The sequence below is a fragment of the Leptonychotes weddellii genome, chromosome 1 (genome assembly GCF_054177405.1).
Source record: "Leptonychotes weddellii isolate Sample4059 chromosome 1, ASM5417740v2, whole genome shotgun sequence".
NCBI lineage: Eukaryota > Metazoa > Chordata > Mammalia > Carnivora > Phocidae > Leptonychotes > Leptonychotes weddellii.
In genome coordinates this window covers 142745317-142761171 of record NC_138369.1, presented here as the reverse complement: position 1 = coordinate 142761171, position 15855 = coordinate 142745317, and positions in this window count along the sequence as shown.

Below are 15855 nucleotides of genomic sequence, written 5' to 3'. Positions count from 1 at the left end.
AGGAGCTTTCTCAAAGATATTTCGAGTCTGTCTTTTTCTTTTTATGAAAGTATAAATCCCAACGTTTATGTTTGTATGGACTTCACATTTCATGAAACAGCTTTAGAAAATTACACTAAGTCACAAACCAGGAAAAATTGGGAAGATGGCTATCAGTTTGTAAGTTTTATCTGTTAAACTTTGTTGTAAATGACTAAATATTAAACTCAGTGATGTCTTCTGTTTCCCTTTACCTCTCCCACTCCATCTGGTGAGTCTTTTGTATCAAAGTCTAGGAAGTCAGTGTAAATTCTGATGTTTGAAACCACATGCTCTTTTTGTCTCTCCTAAGCAGTGGCTTTAAAAATGTTTCTGATAGTTTGTAAACCTAAACCCAAACTAGAGCTTTGTTTATCCTTGACATTGTCTGTAGGCAAACAAAACAAAACAAAACAAAAAACCAACACAATCTGTCCTTCAAAGGATGGAATACATAATCTAATAGAGAATCAAAACGGAGGACCACTCTAGTCTTGAGGTGATTGGGTATTGATGGCTTGAGGAAGTGTGATATTTTTGTCTTGGTTATTATAGATAATCTGGGTCAGAGCCTTAAAAAAAAAACAACCCTGGACTTCTTTCTTTCAAGCCCTGTCCCTAGGAACCTATTGTACTTTGTGTAGTTGCTTTAAAATTAAAAACAAAAAAAGGGCACCTGGGTGGCTCAGGTCATGATGTCAGGGTGCTGGGATTGGAGCCCAGTGATAGGCTCCGTACTCAGTGGGGAGTCTGCTTCTCCCTCTCCCTCTGCCCTCCCCCCACCCCCGCTCATGCTCTCTTTCTCCCTCTCTCAAATAAATAAATAAAATCTTTAAAAAAATCTAAGTTCTGCATCTCTATTAATATACAAATAATGGTATATCATTTAAATAAGAGAAAATACTGTCATTTCATTAGAAATGAAAATAGCTCTGTTATTTGGATTTGGAACTTTAGTTTCTAAAATGTCTCCTGTGGCTAGGAACAAGACAATCGAATGTCTGTATTTCCAAAGAGTTTCAAAAGATGAGGCTCCAAGCCATTCACATTGAAACTCAGTAGTGCACAGTATAACACTGCCTCAGAAAAAGAATGCAAAAATTGAGAAATATCTCCAAGTCGTCCTTGGTCTTTCAAGGGAAATGTGATAAGATTCCTTTGAATGAAAAAAATGGGAGAAAGCATTTGATATAGTCTCTCACAACGTTGTAAATAAATATAAACCAAATTGACCTGGAAAATAACAGAGCTGCATGAACTAAAAAATGCCAGTAAAAATAGAGACATAATATAAATGGATTTGAGAGGCTCCCAATCAGGAAAGATAAGAGAGAGTACAGAGAAAAAGCATCTAGGATGATTAAGAGGAAGAAGGCAGAAATTGATGATGTTATAAAGGGTGTTAGTCTGAATAGTCTCACAAAGAAATCTCTGGAACAAGTACAGATACAAAGAAATAAAATCTAAGCCACGCAGGCTCAGAAAGGCCTCCAAAAGATGCTAACAGAAAATTATTCAGCACAACACTAGGTGAAAAATAGAATTAGGGGAGGGAAAAGGAAGGAATGGAATAAAAAAAGAAAGAAAAGGCAGCTTATTTTCGGACACAGCTTCGAAGTGACCTGAACGTGCAAATGTCTGCTTCCTTTCCCTTCTCCCGCTGTCCTCCTTATCCCTCACCACACACTACACACCACACACAGGCACCCTCCTCCTCTCATCCTGATAGGAACAAGCCCACTGCCCTCGCTCTCAAGAGTCCTTGAGGATTTTTCATACTTTTTTGTTAGCATCTTTGGAGGCCTTTTTGAGCCTGCCTGGCTTAGATTTTATTTACTTATATATCAACTTGTTCCAGAGCTTTCTTAGCGAGATTGTTTGTACTGACACCCTCTATAACATGATGGGAGGGTAGATATGGGAGAGAAGGGAGCTGCCTATAGATGATAGTAGGTCCCTGAGACAAGTCTGCTTTCTGCTCACTGGCCAGACTCTCAGGAACTCCAAAAGAGAGGCTGCTCGGAGTCTAGCATTTTTAGACAGCCATACAGTAATTACAGAGCCCAGCCCAGCATAAAAGGAGCAGAGATTCAGGTAAGGCACAGAAGTTGCAAAGCCTCTTGCTTTAAAGAGGCCTGTCAACAGGGTCATGATCTCAGGGTCGTGAGATTGAGCCTGGCTTCAGGCTCCGTCCTAGGCATGGAGCCTGCTTAAGATACTCTCTTTCCCTCTCCCTCTACAAAGCCCCCCCACCCCATAAATAAATAAATAAAAGGCCGGCCAACAGAGATAAAGAATGTCTCATGGGCAACCCCTAGGAGGTGGTGCCAAGAACCCAATAGGATGTTTCAGCAGACATTTATGTAAACAGATGGCATCAAGCACTAGAAGACTCAGCCTGATGTCTTGGGACCGTGTGAAGCCTGTACAAATTGGATGTCATTCCTGGGAAACTCAAAATACGGAGATCAAGTTGCATCATCTTGGTTGAAGGGGAACTTTGCAAAAAATCAAATCAGAAAACTCAATACAGTTACAGTTTTCACACCTGATTTGTGAACTACGATTCATCCTTTTACACTGATTTTTCAGTGTGCACTAAGAACACAAAGCTTCGAATCCCGAATCCATAAATAAGAAAAGTGTCTTTATTTTTTTTTATTTTTTAAAGATTTTTTGTTTAAGTAATCTCTACACTTAATGTGGGGCTCGAACTCACAAACCCGAGGTCAAAAGTCGCAAGCTCCACTGACTGAGCCAGCCAGGCACCCCAAGAAAACTGTCTTTTTAAAAAAAACAGAAAATGTACTTTTTGAAATTAACTTGCAATATTTTTCCCAACTGAATTTAGCAGAATATATGTGTTTTCTTTTTTGTTTAACCTTCTTTAGTTAGAAAGTATCAAAACCATAATTAGTAAGCTTAAACTATAGAAAAATATTATCAGGGGGTGCCTGGGTGGCTCAGTTGGTTAAGCGTCTGCCTTCGGCTCAGGTCATGATCCCAGGGTCCTGGGATCGAGTCCCACATGGGGCTCCCTGCTCAGCAGGGAGCCTGCTTCTCCCTCTCCCTCTGGCCCTCTCCCTGCTTGTGTGCACTCTCTCTCACTCTCTCTCTCTGTCAAATAAATAAAAAAATCTTAAAAAAAAAATAAGAAAAATATTATCAGAATGGTATTCTTGTATTTTACGTACATTGCTTCACTTAATCTTCAAATAAACCTTAGGTGAAAGGTGCCATTACTGTTCTCACTCTACGGGTGAGGAAATTGAGGCACAGCGGGGTTAAACACAGTGCTCAGTTTGCATATCTGGTAAATGGTAGATCCAGGATTTTGAACTTGATCGCTCTGTCCCTAGAGTCTGTGGTCTTAATCACGGATGAGTGTGGATACCTCTGTGATAGGCATCCCTCAAGAGCACAGCAGGAGCTCTGAGGCCCCGTTCTCTCGCTCCTCCAGGGTTGAAGCAGTCCCCATCCTTCAGATGCTGCTTGGGGCTATGATTAATATAGGCAAACCCATATTCACAGCTTAGTTAATAGCCTGATTGTGGTGTGGAACCAACAAACAAACCCCTCTGGTTTCAAATGAGTAGCAAAACCTAGCATAAAGGGGAGGCAGGAAGGAAGAAATGACCACCTACATAATCTCAGATAATCCTTGAGACAACTCTGGGAAGTAAATATTATGATCTGTCTTACAGAGGAAGAAACCGAAATTCATTGACTTTGAGTGACCTGCTCAGTTGGGAAGTAACAGAGCCAGGATTCCAATCTGTTTCTGGCTCCAAAGCATTCATTTTCTTTGTTACGTTAACCATCCCTCAAAATACTCTGATTTGGGTACACTGTGGATTAAGTAGGTTATTGTGGTGTAGGCTGAGAATACATGAAGCATTTATAATACTGTTTCTGTGGGGAGAGAAGTATATTCCTACTTCTATATAGCTGATTTAAAAACTAAATTCTGGGACACAGACCATTTGAAACTTGAGAATTGCCTACTGTGACACTAGAGGGGAAAAAAATGCTTGAATCGTGATAATAGTCTTGCCTCTGAATTTTTAAGGTTGTGAAATATATTCTATACCACATGCAAAATGTTTATTTATCAAGTAAACAGTATTAGCAGCATCAGCAGGTTGGGGAAAGCGGAAATATGAGGTGAATATGCATTCTTGTGATTTGCTTTTTTGGACTATTTTATGCTGATGAATTCAGTTTTTAAAAAATGGGTTGTGTTTCAAAGACTGGGAAATGAGAAAAGATGTTTGAAATGGGAAAATGGTAAGGACATTTATTTGAAGAACTTGAAAATTAAAGGAATTCAAATTCTTTATATCTTGCATTAAAGCAAAGAAGATCATTACTTACTATTAAGTGGAATTGAGGGCAGCTGTCTTGAGAGGTCTGATTTTTGTATGATTGCTCCAGTATCCAAGGCCTGGTTACAAACTCCAGGAGCTGACATTTCACTGAGAAACACATGCTGATATAGTTAACGTCTATCTCCAATACAGCTTTTTCTTTTCTTTTCTTTTCTTTTTTTTTCTTTTCTTTTCTTTTCTTTTCTTTTCTTTTCTTTTCTTCTTTTCTTTCCTTTCCTTTTCTTTTCTTTTCTTTTTAAAGATTTTATTTATTTAGGGTGTGCCTGGGTGGCTCAGTCATTAAGCATCTGCCTTCGGCTCAGGTCATGATCCCAGCGTCCTGGGATCAAGCCCCTCATCAGGCTCCCTGCTCGGCGGGAAGCCTGCTTCTCCCTCTCCCACTCCCCATTTGTGTTCCCTCTCTACCTGTGTCTCTCTCTGAAATAAATAGATAAAATCCTTAAAAAAATATAAAAAACGATTTTATCTACTTATTTGAGAGTGAGCGAGCGAGAGAGAGAGAGAGAGAGTGCACGAGCAGGAGGCAGAGGGAGAGGGAGAGGCAGGCTTCCCACCGAGCAGGGAGCCCGATGCGGGGCTCGATCCCATGACCTGAGCTGAAGGCAGACGCTTAACTGACTGAGCCATCCAGGTGCCCCTCCAATACAGCTTCTTTATTCTTTGACATGCATTTTGATCATTCTAGTTGCTCTGGCTCATGATTTACAAGGGATCTTGGTCACCCTGTAAGGGACATTAGTCACTCTGTAGCCCACCTCCCCGTTTATGGCAACAAGGAGAATGAATTGAAGGAAAGTGAATTGCCCACATACACACCATCTAGAATTTTTTGTACTTTCAAACCTAGAGCTGACCATGTACCTGAAATGTAAAATTTTTTTCCATTCTGCCCTATTCAATAATAATCTCATTTACTAAGATCTAGTTCAAGGGTGGAAACTAAACTATACCTAGTACAAAGTTTATATTTTCAATTTAAAAAGTAGATATTATTTTTTTATTTTTAAAAGATTTTGTTTATTTGAGAGAGAGAGAGAGAACACATGAGCAGGGGGGAGGGGAAAGGGGGAGGGATAGAGGGAGAGGGAGGAGCAGACTCCCCACTGAGCAGGGAGTCTGATGCAGGACCCTGGGATCATGACCTGAGCCGAAGGCAGATGCTTAACTGACTGAGCCACCCAGGCACACCTAAAAAAGTAAATTTTAATTATAAAATTATCATATTCTTATGGTAAATAATTCATACCATCCAGAAGAGTATAAAGCAAAAATTAAAGTCCTTTCTACAGTTAAGTTTACCTTCCAGATTTTATATGCATGTACAAATATATATGGATATAGATATGTGTGTACATATATATGTATATATATGTACACACATATCTGTATTTTTTGACAAATGGGATCCTGTTATAATAATACTTAACAACTTGCTTTTTAAACTTTTAAAACTTGAACATTATTCCTTTCCTTTATACAATGGTCACATCACATTCCATTTTTTTTTTTTTTAAAGATTTTATTTATTTATTCATGAGAGACAGAGAGAGAGAGAGACAGAGGGAGAAGCAGGCTCCCAAGGAGCAGAGAGCCCGATGCAGGACTCGATCCCAGGACCCTGGGATCATGACCTGAGCCGAAGGCAGACGCTTAACCATCTGAGCCACCCAGGCGCCCCATTTTTTTTTTTTAAGTGGGCTCCACCCTGGGCCCAACATGGGCTTGAACTCGTGAGCCTGAGATCAAGGCCTGAGCTGAGATCAAGAGTCAGATGCTTAACTGACTGAGCCACCCAGGCACTCCACATCACATTCTATTCTGTGGTGGTTTTAAACATGTCCACAAATTCTTAGACATTACTCCCATCAAAAGGTGAAGTCTCATTACCCTTATCTTGAATATGAGTTTGATTTAGTGACTTGTTTCTAAGTATATAATGTGGGAGAAGTTTAAGTTGTTGTTGTTGTTTTCCCTCTTAACCCAACATCCTTGGATATAGTTTTTCATATCTGTGCTTAGACTCACGTTATTTTCTAGAAGTAGAGTGTTGGTCAAAAAATATCTATATTTATTTATTTATTTTTTAAAGATTTTTATTTATTTATTGAGAGAGATAATGATAGAGAGAGAGCATGAGAGGGGGGAGAGTCAGAGGGAGAAGCAGACTCCCTGCTGAGCAGGGAGCCTGATGGGGGACTCGATCCCGACACTCCAGGACCATGACCTGAGCTGAAGGCAGTCGCTTAAACAACTGAGCCACCCAGGTGCCCAAAAAATAGCTATATTTAAAATTTGAAAAAATATATATATTTTAAAAGATTTTATTTATTTAATTGACAGAGAAAGAGAGACAGTGAGAGAGGGAACACAAGCAGGGGGAATGGGAGAGGGAGAAGCAGGCTCCCCGCCAAGCAGGGAGCCCTATGCGGGGCTTAATCCCAGTACCCCAGAGCCATGACCCGAGCTGAAGGCAGTCCCCAACCAACTAAGCCACCCAGGAGCCCCTAAAATTTGAAAGATATTGCCATAATGTCCTCCAAGATGGTTATGGTGATTTATCCTTTTATTCACAGAATATGAGAGTTTTAGTTTTCCTATATGTCTGTATGTCTTTTTCCCCATCTTTATTGAGAAGTAATTGACAAATAAAAGTTGTATTTATGGGGCACCTGGGTGGCTCAGTCGTTAAGCGTCTGCCTTCGGCTCAGGTCATGATCCCAGGGTCCTGGGATTGAGCCCCGCATCGGTCTCCCCACTCCGCGGGAAGCCTGCTTCTCCCTCTCCCACTCCCCCTGCTTGTGTTCCCTCTCTTGCTGTGTCTCTCTCTGTCAAATTAATAAAAAAAAAATCTTTAAAAAAAAAAAGTTGTATTTATTTAAGGTGTACAACTTGATGTTTTGATATACACAAACATTGTGAAATAAGTACCACACTTAAGCTAATTAACATATCCATCACCTCACATAATTAACTTTTTTTTTCTTTTCATGGTAAGAACACTTGTAATCTACCTTGTTAGAAAATTGCAAATATACAAACAGTATTATTCGCTATGTTCACATTACTGTACATTTGATCTCCAGAACTTATTCATGTTGCATAACTGAAACTTCCTACCCCTTGACCAACATTTTCCCATTTCTCCTTCCACCTAGCCTCTGGCAATCACCATTTTACTCTGCTTTTATCAGTTTGACTATTTTAGATTCCATATATAATAAGATCATGCAGTATATGTGTTTCTGTGTCTGGTTTATTTCACTTAGCATAATTTCCTCCAGCTTCATTCATATTATTGTATATGGAAGGATTTCCTTCTTTTTTAAGGCTGAATAACATTTCATTGTATATATAGATGCCCATTTTATTTATCCCTTCTTCTGTTGATGGACACTTAAGGTTGTTTCTGCTAGTGTGAATAATACTGCAGTGAACCTGAGATGCAGCTATTTCTTTGACGTGTTGATTTCATTTTCTTCAGATACATACCCACACGTGGGAATCCTGGATCATAAGGTAGTCTTATTTTTAATTTTTTGAGGAATCTCCATATTGTTTTTTGGGTGCACCAATTTACATTTCTACCAACATTGTATAGGAAGGTTTCCCTCTTCTCTGCATCCTTTCCAACACTTGTTATCTTTTGCCTTTTTGAGAATAACCGTTAAAACAGGTGTGAAATGATATCACATTGTGGTTTTAATTTGTATTTCACCAATGATCAATAATGTTGTGCACCTTTTATATGTCTTTAGGGAATGTCTACTCATGTCCTCTGCCCAGTTTTTAATTGAATTGTGGTTTTTGCTTTTGAGTTGTCTGAGTTTCTTACATATTTTAGATATTGACCTCTTTGGATATATGGTTTGCAAAATATCTCCTCCCATTCTGTAGGTTGTCTCTTCACTCTGTCAATTATTCCTTTTGTTGCACAGAGTATTTTTAGTTTAATGCACTCTCACTTGTCTATTTTTGCTTTTGTTGCCTGTGCTTTTGGTGTCATCCAAGAAATCATTTCCCAGACCATGTAAAGAGGCTTTTCCCCTGTTTTCTTCTAGGAGTTTTACATTTTTTGGTTATGGTTAAGTTTTAATCCATTTGGGTTGGGTTTTGTGTCTGTGCTAAGATAAAGGTCCAATTTCATGTGGATATCCAGTTTTCCCAGCACCTTTTATTGAAGAGACTGTTGTTTCCCCATTGTGTGTTCTTGGCATCCCTTTCAAAGATCAGTAGACTGCAAATGTGTGAATTTATTTTTGGGATCTCTGTTCTGTTCCATTAGTGTTTATGCCAGCACTATGCTTTTTTGATTACTGTAGCTTTGTAATGTATTTTGGAATTAGGAAGTGTGATGCCTCCTCTTTGACTCATGAGGGATTTATAAGTTTGCTGATTAATTTCCAAACATTTGGTGGCTTTCCTTTATAGTCAGCCTTTCTGTAAACTTGTATTTAATATTCGTCTTTTTTAGTATAGATTTTAGAAATTCAGTTTGACAAGCACTGGGTGGCTTAGTCGGTTTGGTGTCCGACTCTTGATTTCGGCTCAGGTCATGATCTCAGGGTCATTAGATTGAGCCCAGTGTTGGGCTCCACACTGAGCGTGGAGCCTGCTTCATTTTCTCTCTCTCCCTCTCTCTCTGCCCCTCCCCACCCTCCTGAATCTCTGCTTGCACACAGTCTCGCTCTCTCTCTTAAAAAAAAAAAAAAGAAAGAAAATTCATTTTGACATTCTTTTTCTTTAAATTGGATTTACTCCATTGATATTTAATGCAATTATAAGACATTTGGTTTTAAAATCTGTCATCTTGTTATTTTTTTTTGTCCTATATGTTTTTCATCCTTTCTTTGTCCTTTCTTGACTGTATTTTTTTATTAACAGTATATTTTTTATTTCACCAGTTTTCTCCTGTATTTGTCATTTAATTACAAATTATTTTATTATTCTTCTAGTTGTTAACCTCGAAATTAAAATATGTCTTTGACTTACTATAGTATGCCTTACGTTAATGCTTTTAATATTTTCTGAAGAAAGCATGAATCTTACAACAGTTTAAATCTATTTCTCACCTCCTTTGTCTTCTGTGCTAAGGTTTTCATATAATTTATTCTACCTTATTTTGATTTGTACAAAATATAATAATTATTATGATTTTAAAGCATCAATATTTTACATCAATCCACATATTTACACTTTTCTGTGTTTTTCATTCTTTCTTTCTATTTTGTATTTTCATCTGGGATCATGATCCTTCTGCCTGAAGAACTTCTTTTAATATTTCTTTTACTGCCAGTCTTTTTCTAATGAATTTTCTTAGATTTCCTTTGTCTGGAAAATATCTTTATTTTGTCTTAATTCTTGAAAGATACTTAGTTGGGTATAAAATTCGTAGATGGTGTGTCCTTTCAGTACTTTAAGGATGTCACTCAGTTTTTATTGAAAATTCATCAGTCATCTTATTTTTCTCCTTTGAAAGCAGTGGTTTTCTTTCTCTGAAGCTTTTCTCTTTCCATTTGGCTTTCAGTAGGCTGACCGTAATGTGTTTGGGGTTTGTAGAGATTCTTGAAAAATGTAGTTAGATGCCCTTTGTCAGTGGTAAAGAATTCTTTTTAATATTTCTTCTTTCTCATTACTTCTCTCCTTTAATTCTGGGACTATAAATTATGAGTAATTACAGGTTTTCACCATGCCTCTTTTGCTCTTTTTTGTTCTTTTTTTTAACTTTTCCCCCTTTTGCACTTCTTCACTAATTCTGCTTTCTAGTTAGTACTCCTCTGTTCTTTTAGGTCCAGCCTGCTGCTACTAATCCTGTATTTTCAGTTCTCAATTTTAGTTGTAGTGCTTTCAGATTCTAGGATTTTCATTTAAATTTGGTTCTTTAGAATCCCGATCTGTATTAAAATTCTTTATCTTTTCCTCTATTTTCTTGACTCCATTAGTCATAGATTTTTTTTAAGTTGTTGTCTGATAACATCAATATCTAAATGACATGCATTTGTGCTTCCTTTTAGTTATTTTTCTTGGCTTTTGACCATTTCATACTTTTTTTTTAAGTAGACCTTTTAAATCTATATTGAATACTAGACATTATGTGTAAAAAATTATAGAGGTTCTGGATAATGTTGTCTCCTTTCTTTTTTTTTAAGATTTTTTTTTTTTTTTAAATTTATTTGACAGAGAGAAAGACAGAGAGAGGGAACACAAGCAGGGGGAGTGGGAGAGGGAGCAGCAGGCTTCCCACGGAGCAGGGAGCCCGATGCGGGGCTCGAACCCAGGACTCCGGGATCATGACCTGAGCCGAAGGCAGACGCTTAACGACTGAGCCACCCAGGTGCCCCCTTTTTTAAGATTTTATTTATTTGACAGAGAGAGACACAGCAAGAAAGGGAACACAAGCAGGGGGAGAGGGAGAGGGAAAAGCAGGCTTCCTGCAGAGCAGGGAGCCCAATGCAGGGCTCTATCCCAGGACCCTGGGATCATGACCTGAGCCGAAGGCAGACGCTCAACAACTGAGCCACCCAGGTGCCCCATGTTGTCTCCTTTCAATGAGGGTTACAGTGTATTCTGGAAGATCACATTGGTCCTGGTGAAGATTGATTTCAGGCTTATTAGGGCTGATTTATTCTGATTTTGCTCTTCCTTCTAGTGCAGGGATCAACAAATTCTTGTAAAGGACCAGATAGTAAATGTTTTAGATTTTGTGGGTCTTACAATCTTTGCTACAACTATTCCACATTACTATTGTAGTAGAAAAAGATTCATAGATAATATTTAGGTGAATGAACTTGGCTATGTTTCAATAAAACTTACTGACATTAAAATTTGAATATTCATATAACTTTCAGTGTTATGTAATAGTACTTTTGCTTTGCTTATTTTTAACCATATAAACATGTGAAAACCATTCTTAGCTCTAAGGACATACAAAATAGGCAGCAGGCCATGTTTGGGCTGCAGGTTGTAGTTTGCTCTTCCCCTGTAGTAGCATATGTCCTTTACTCCTAAGTGTGACTCTTTTTGGTTCTTTTTTTTTTTTTTTTTAAAGATTTTATTTATTTATTTGACAGAGAGAGACACAGCGAGAGAGGGAACACAAGCAGGGGGAGTGGGAGAGGGAGAAGCGGACTTCCCGCCGAGCAGGGAGCCCGATGCGGGGCTCGATCCCAGGACCCTGGGATCATGACCTGAGCCGAAGGCAGGCGCTTAACGACTGAGCCACCCAGGCGCCCCTCTCTTTTTGGTTCTTAACTGAAAGCCTGGGGTTTTACTAAAGTCTCCATCTCGAAGACTTGAATTCCAACCCCTGTCTCCATGGCTGTGGTAATCTCTGCTGAGTTTTCAGCTTGCTACCTGCTTTTTCCTGATGGATTTTTTTGGATCTTATCCTGCACGTATGGCACTTGAGAATCAGCCAATGTTTGGAGAGAAATGTGTAGTTGGGTTTTAGGCTTATATCTCTGAGATTCCCTCTTCTTCTGGTTTTTATTTTTCATGTCTCATATGTTTAAGCTGCATGCTCTAACATGTACCTCTAGGTCAGGTTGACTGCTGCTTTCTGCTTAGGTACTATTCCCCACTCCCTCATGTGCAGAAAATCAGAAAATATCCTGAGGAGAAAATGTCAGTTGGAATATGAAGTTTATCAAGTAAGTTTGAATATGAACATTATTTTTTGTTACCCTTCTTTCAAAGATTGTAATTCCTCAAATATTGCCTGCAATTTTAAAATCTCCATTGTCAGGGTGCCCGGATGGCTCAGTCAGTTAAGCATCTGCCTTTGGCTCAGGTCATGATCTCAGGGTCCTGGGATCGAGGCTCCTATTGGGCTCTGTGCACATTGGGGAGTCTGCTGTCCCTATCCCTCTCCCTCTGTGCTTTCTCTTTTTCTCTCTCAAATAAATAAAATCTTAAAAAAAAATAAAACCTCCATTGTCTTCAAACAAGTTGCTGCATATACTGTGGTGAGCTTTTATTCTTGTTTTCAACAAGAGGTTTCATCTGCTTACTGAAAGCAGAAATCTGTATAGGTTTTTAAATGTCTATATAGCAAAAATTTTCAATGTAGCTTTTAGGTTTCATGATAAGCCTGGGAAAATCATTCTCATTATTATATTATAAATATATCCTCTCTTGCTTTTTTCATTAATCTTTTGGCTTTAAGTTTTACATCTAAATCAAGTTTTATATTTAAGTCATTGATTAATCTAAAATTCATTTTGAAATTCATTTTAACAAAAGATGTGAAATCAGATTTCAGTCTTTTCTCAAATGACCAGCCAGTTTTCTCAACACTGATTGTTGATTTGAAAAGCTGTACTTTTAATATATTAAATTCCTAATTGTTCAGGGATTTGTTTTGAGACTCTCTACTATGCTTCCCTGATGTGCCTGTCTATTTATGGACCAAGATAATGGTATCTTAGAATATATTTTATTATGAGGGAAGATGATTCCCTATTAATATTCTTTTTCAGAAATGTCCTAGGTATTCTTTCATGTGTATTTTTCCAAATGAACTTTAGAATTGGTTAGTCAATTAGAAGCAAAAAAAGGTGGGGCATCAAAAGCACAAGCAACAAAAGAAAAAATAGGTAAGTTGGTCTTTCTGAAAATTAAAGATTTTTTGCATCAAAGGACACTATCAACAGAGTAAAAAGGCAACCCATGGAGTGGGAGAAAATATTTGCAAATCATATACTTGATAATATTGATAGCCAGAATATAGAAAGAACTTCTACAACTCAACAACAACAACAAAAACAACTTGATTTAAAGATGGGCAAAAGACCTGAACAGCTATTTCTTTAAAGGAAATATGCAAATAGTCAATCAGCATGTGAAAATATGCTCAACATTGCTAATCAAAGGGAAAGGCAAATCAAAATCACAGTAGGACATCACTTAACATCCATTAGGATGGCTATTATTAAAAACCAGAAAGTGACAAATGTTGGCAAGGATGTGGAGAAATTGGAAACCTTGAGCACTTCTTTGGGGAATATAAAGTGGTGCAGCCATTGGGAAATGGTCTGATGTTTCCTCAAAAAATTAAATTGATTAATCTGAAATTAATAGAAATAGCATATGATCTAGCAATTCCACTTCTGGGTATACATGCAAAAGAATTGAAAGCCGAGGCTCAAATTTTGTACATTGTTGTTTATTAGCAACATTATTAATAATAGCCACAAAGTGGAAACAACCCAAATGTACATTGATGGATAGATAAACAAAATTTTCTATTTACGTACAATGGAATATTATTCGGCCTTAGGAAGGAAGGAAATTCTGACACACGTACCACATAGATGAACCTTGAAGATATTATGCTAAGTGAAATAAACCAGTGACAAAACACAAATATTAAAGGATTCCACTTAAATGAAGTACCTGGAGTAGTCAAATTCATAAAGAAAGAAAGTAGAATGGTGGTTGTCAGGGTTGGAGGGTGGGAGGAATGGAGAATTAGTGTTTAATGGATACAGAGTTTCAGTTTGAGAAAATAAAAAGTTCTGGAGATGGATGGGCTGATGGTTGCACAGGAATGCTAATGTACTTAATGCTGTTGAACTGTACACATAAAAATGCTTAAAATGGTGAATTTTATGTTATGTATATTTGACCACAATGAAAATGTTTCTTAGAAAGATAATAAAGAAGGGGTGACATATTTGTAGTTTCTTTGGGATTGAAAAAAGTGACAACTTTTTAGTACTATGTCTTACTAAGAATAAGATGTATCCTATTATTTATCTTTTTATGCTTCTCAGTAGAATGTTGAATTTTTCTTCATTTAGGTTCTGAATACTTACTGTCTCTCAGTTTTTTTTGGTCTGCTTTTCTTTTTTTTTTTTTTTTAAAGATTTATTTATTTATTTATTTGACAGAGAGAGGCACAGCGAGAAAGGGAACACAAGCAGGGGGAGTGGGAGAGGGAAAAGCAGGCTTCCCGCGGGGCAGGGAGCCCAATGTGAGGCTGGATCCCAGGACCCTGGGATCATGACCGGAGCCGAAGGCAGACACGTAATGACTGAGCCACCCAGGCGCCCCTGGTCTGCTTTTCTTATTATACTTTTGAATGGAGCTCTTTTTCCAGTGTTTAACTGGTTCTTGTTCAGGTGGGTGGGGAGATGGGCAAAATAGGAGAAGGGGATTAAGAGGTACCAACTTCTAGTTACAAAATAAATAAGTCGTGGAGGTGAAAAGTACAGTATAGGGAATATAATCAATAAGATTATGATACTACACAGTGACAGATGGCGACTATACTTCTGTGGTGAGCTGTGAGTAATGTAGAGAATTGTTGAATCATTCTGTTGTATACCTGAAATTAATGTAACACTGGAAGTTAATTATGCTTCAATAAAAAAGGGTATCACATAAAAATAGTGTTCAGTTATTTTATATTATTTTTTAACTAGATATCTTCTTCCATATTTTTCTCTAATATTCTGTTAATTCTTTCAAATAGGTTTGTAGTGAGCACTGTACTTGAGTGTAGAGAAACATTAGCATATTCTTGACCTCAAGAAACTTACAGTCTATCTGGGGAATGAAAAAACACAGATTTTTTTTTTAAAACCTAGAAAATAGCCTATATCCCAGACTTTTATTTTCTTTTTCTTTTTTTCTGAGAGAGAGAGAGAGTGTGTGCGTGCCCAGGTGGGCGTTGGGGGCAGAACGAGAGGGAGAGAGAGAATCTCAAGCAGACTCCCCACTGAGTGCAGAGCCTGGCAGCACAGGACTCCATCTCATGACCCTGAGACCATGACCCGAGCCAAAACCAAGAGTTGAAAGCTTATCCTACTGAGTTACCCAGGTGCTCCCAGACCTTTATTTTCTGAGGAAAATAAACCTTATGAAATCAAGTCATGTTCTCACCTCACTAAATTAATACAACCTCTGAAATGGTGTGCTAATTTTTATGTGAGACTTTCAATTTCACATTACATTTTACTATAATGGTAGTAGAAACAAAAAATAAATGCAGGAACTCACTTGTTTAATGTATGGTCCCACCGGAATCCTGGGAGGATCTTGGTGGTAACAGTGAATAATCTGGATGGTGCCCTGTATGTGGAGGTTGCAGATCCCTTTCCAGCTCTGTCCTTTACCAGCTTGAGTGTGGGTCCGTGACACATAGACAACCTTAGAGTCTTCCTCATTTCGGGTGCAGTGTATCTTAGTCTTGAGTGTGCACCTCAGTCATGATGGAAACTTGTAAAAGCTTTTTCCTGTACATGGCAAGGAGTTTCTGCCTCATATCTGTTGTGGGGTTCATATATCTCTATTTTAAATATGTATCCAGATAATTCTTCTGATGCAAGGGATCCATGAACCATATTGCTCTTCTATAGTAATAAATTCAGTTACCCACCGTAAACTGCTTTTTATTTGGGACTGATAGGCATTGTAAGATTTTTCCTTTTAAATGTCCAATCTCATGTTC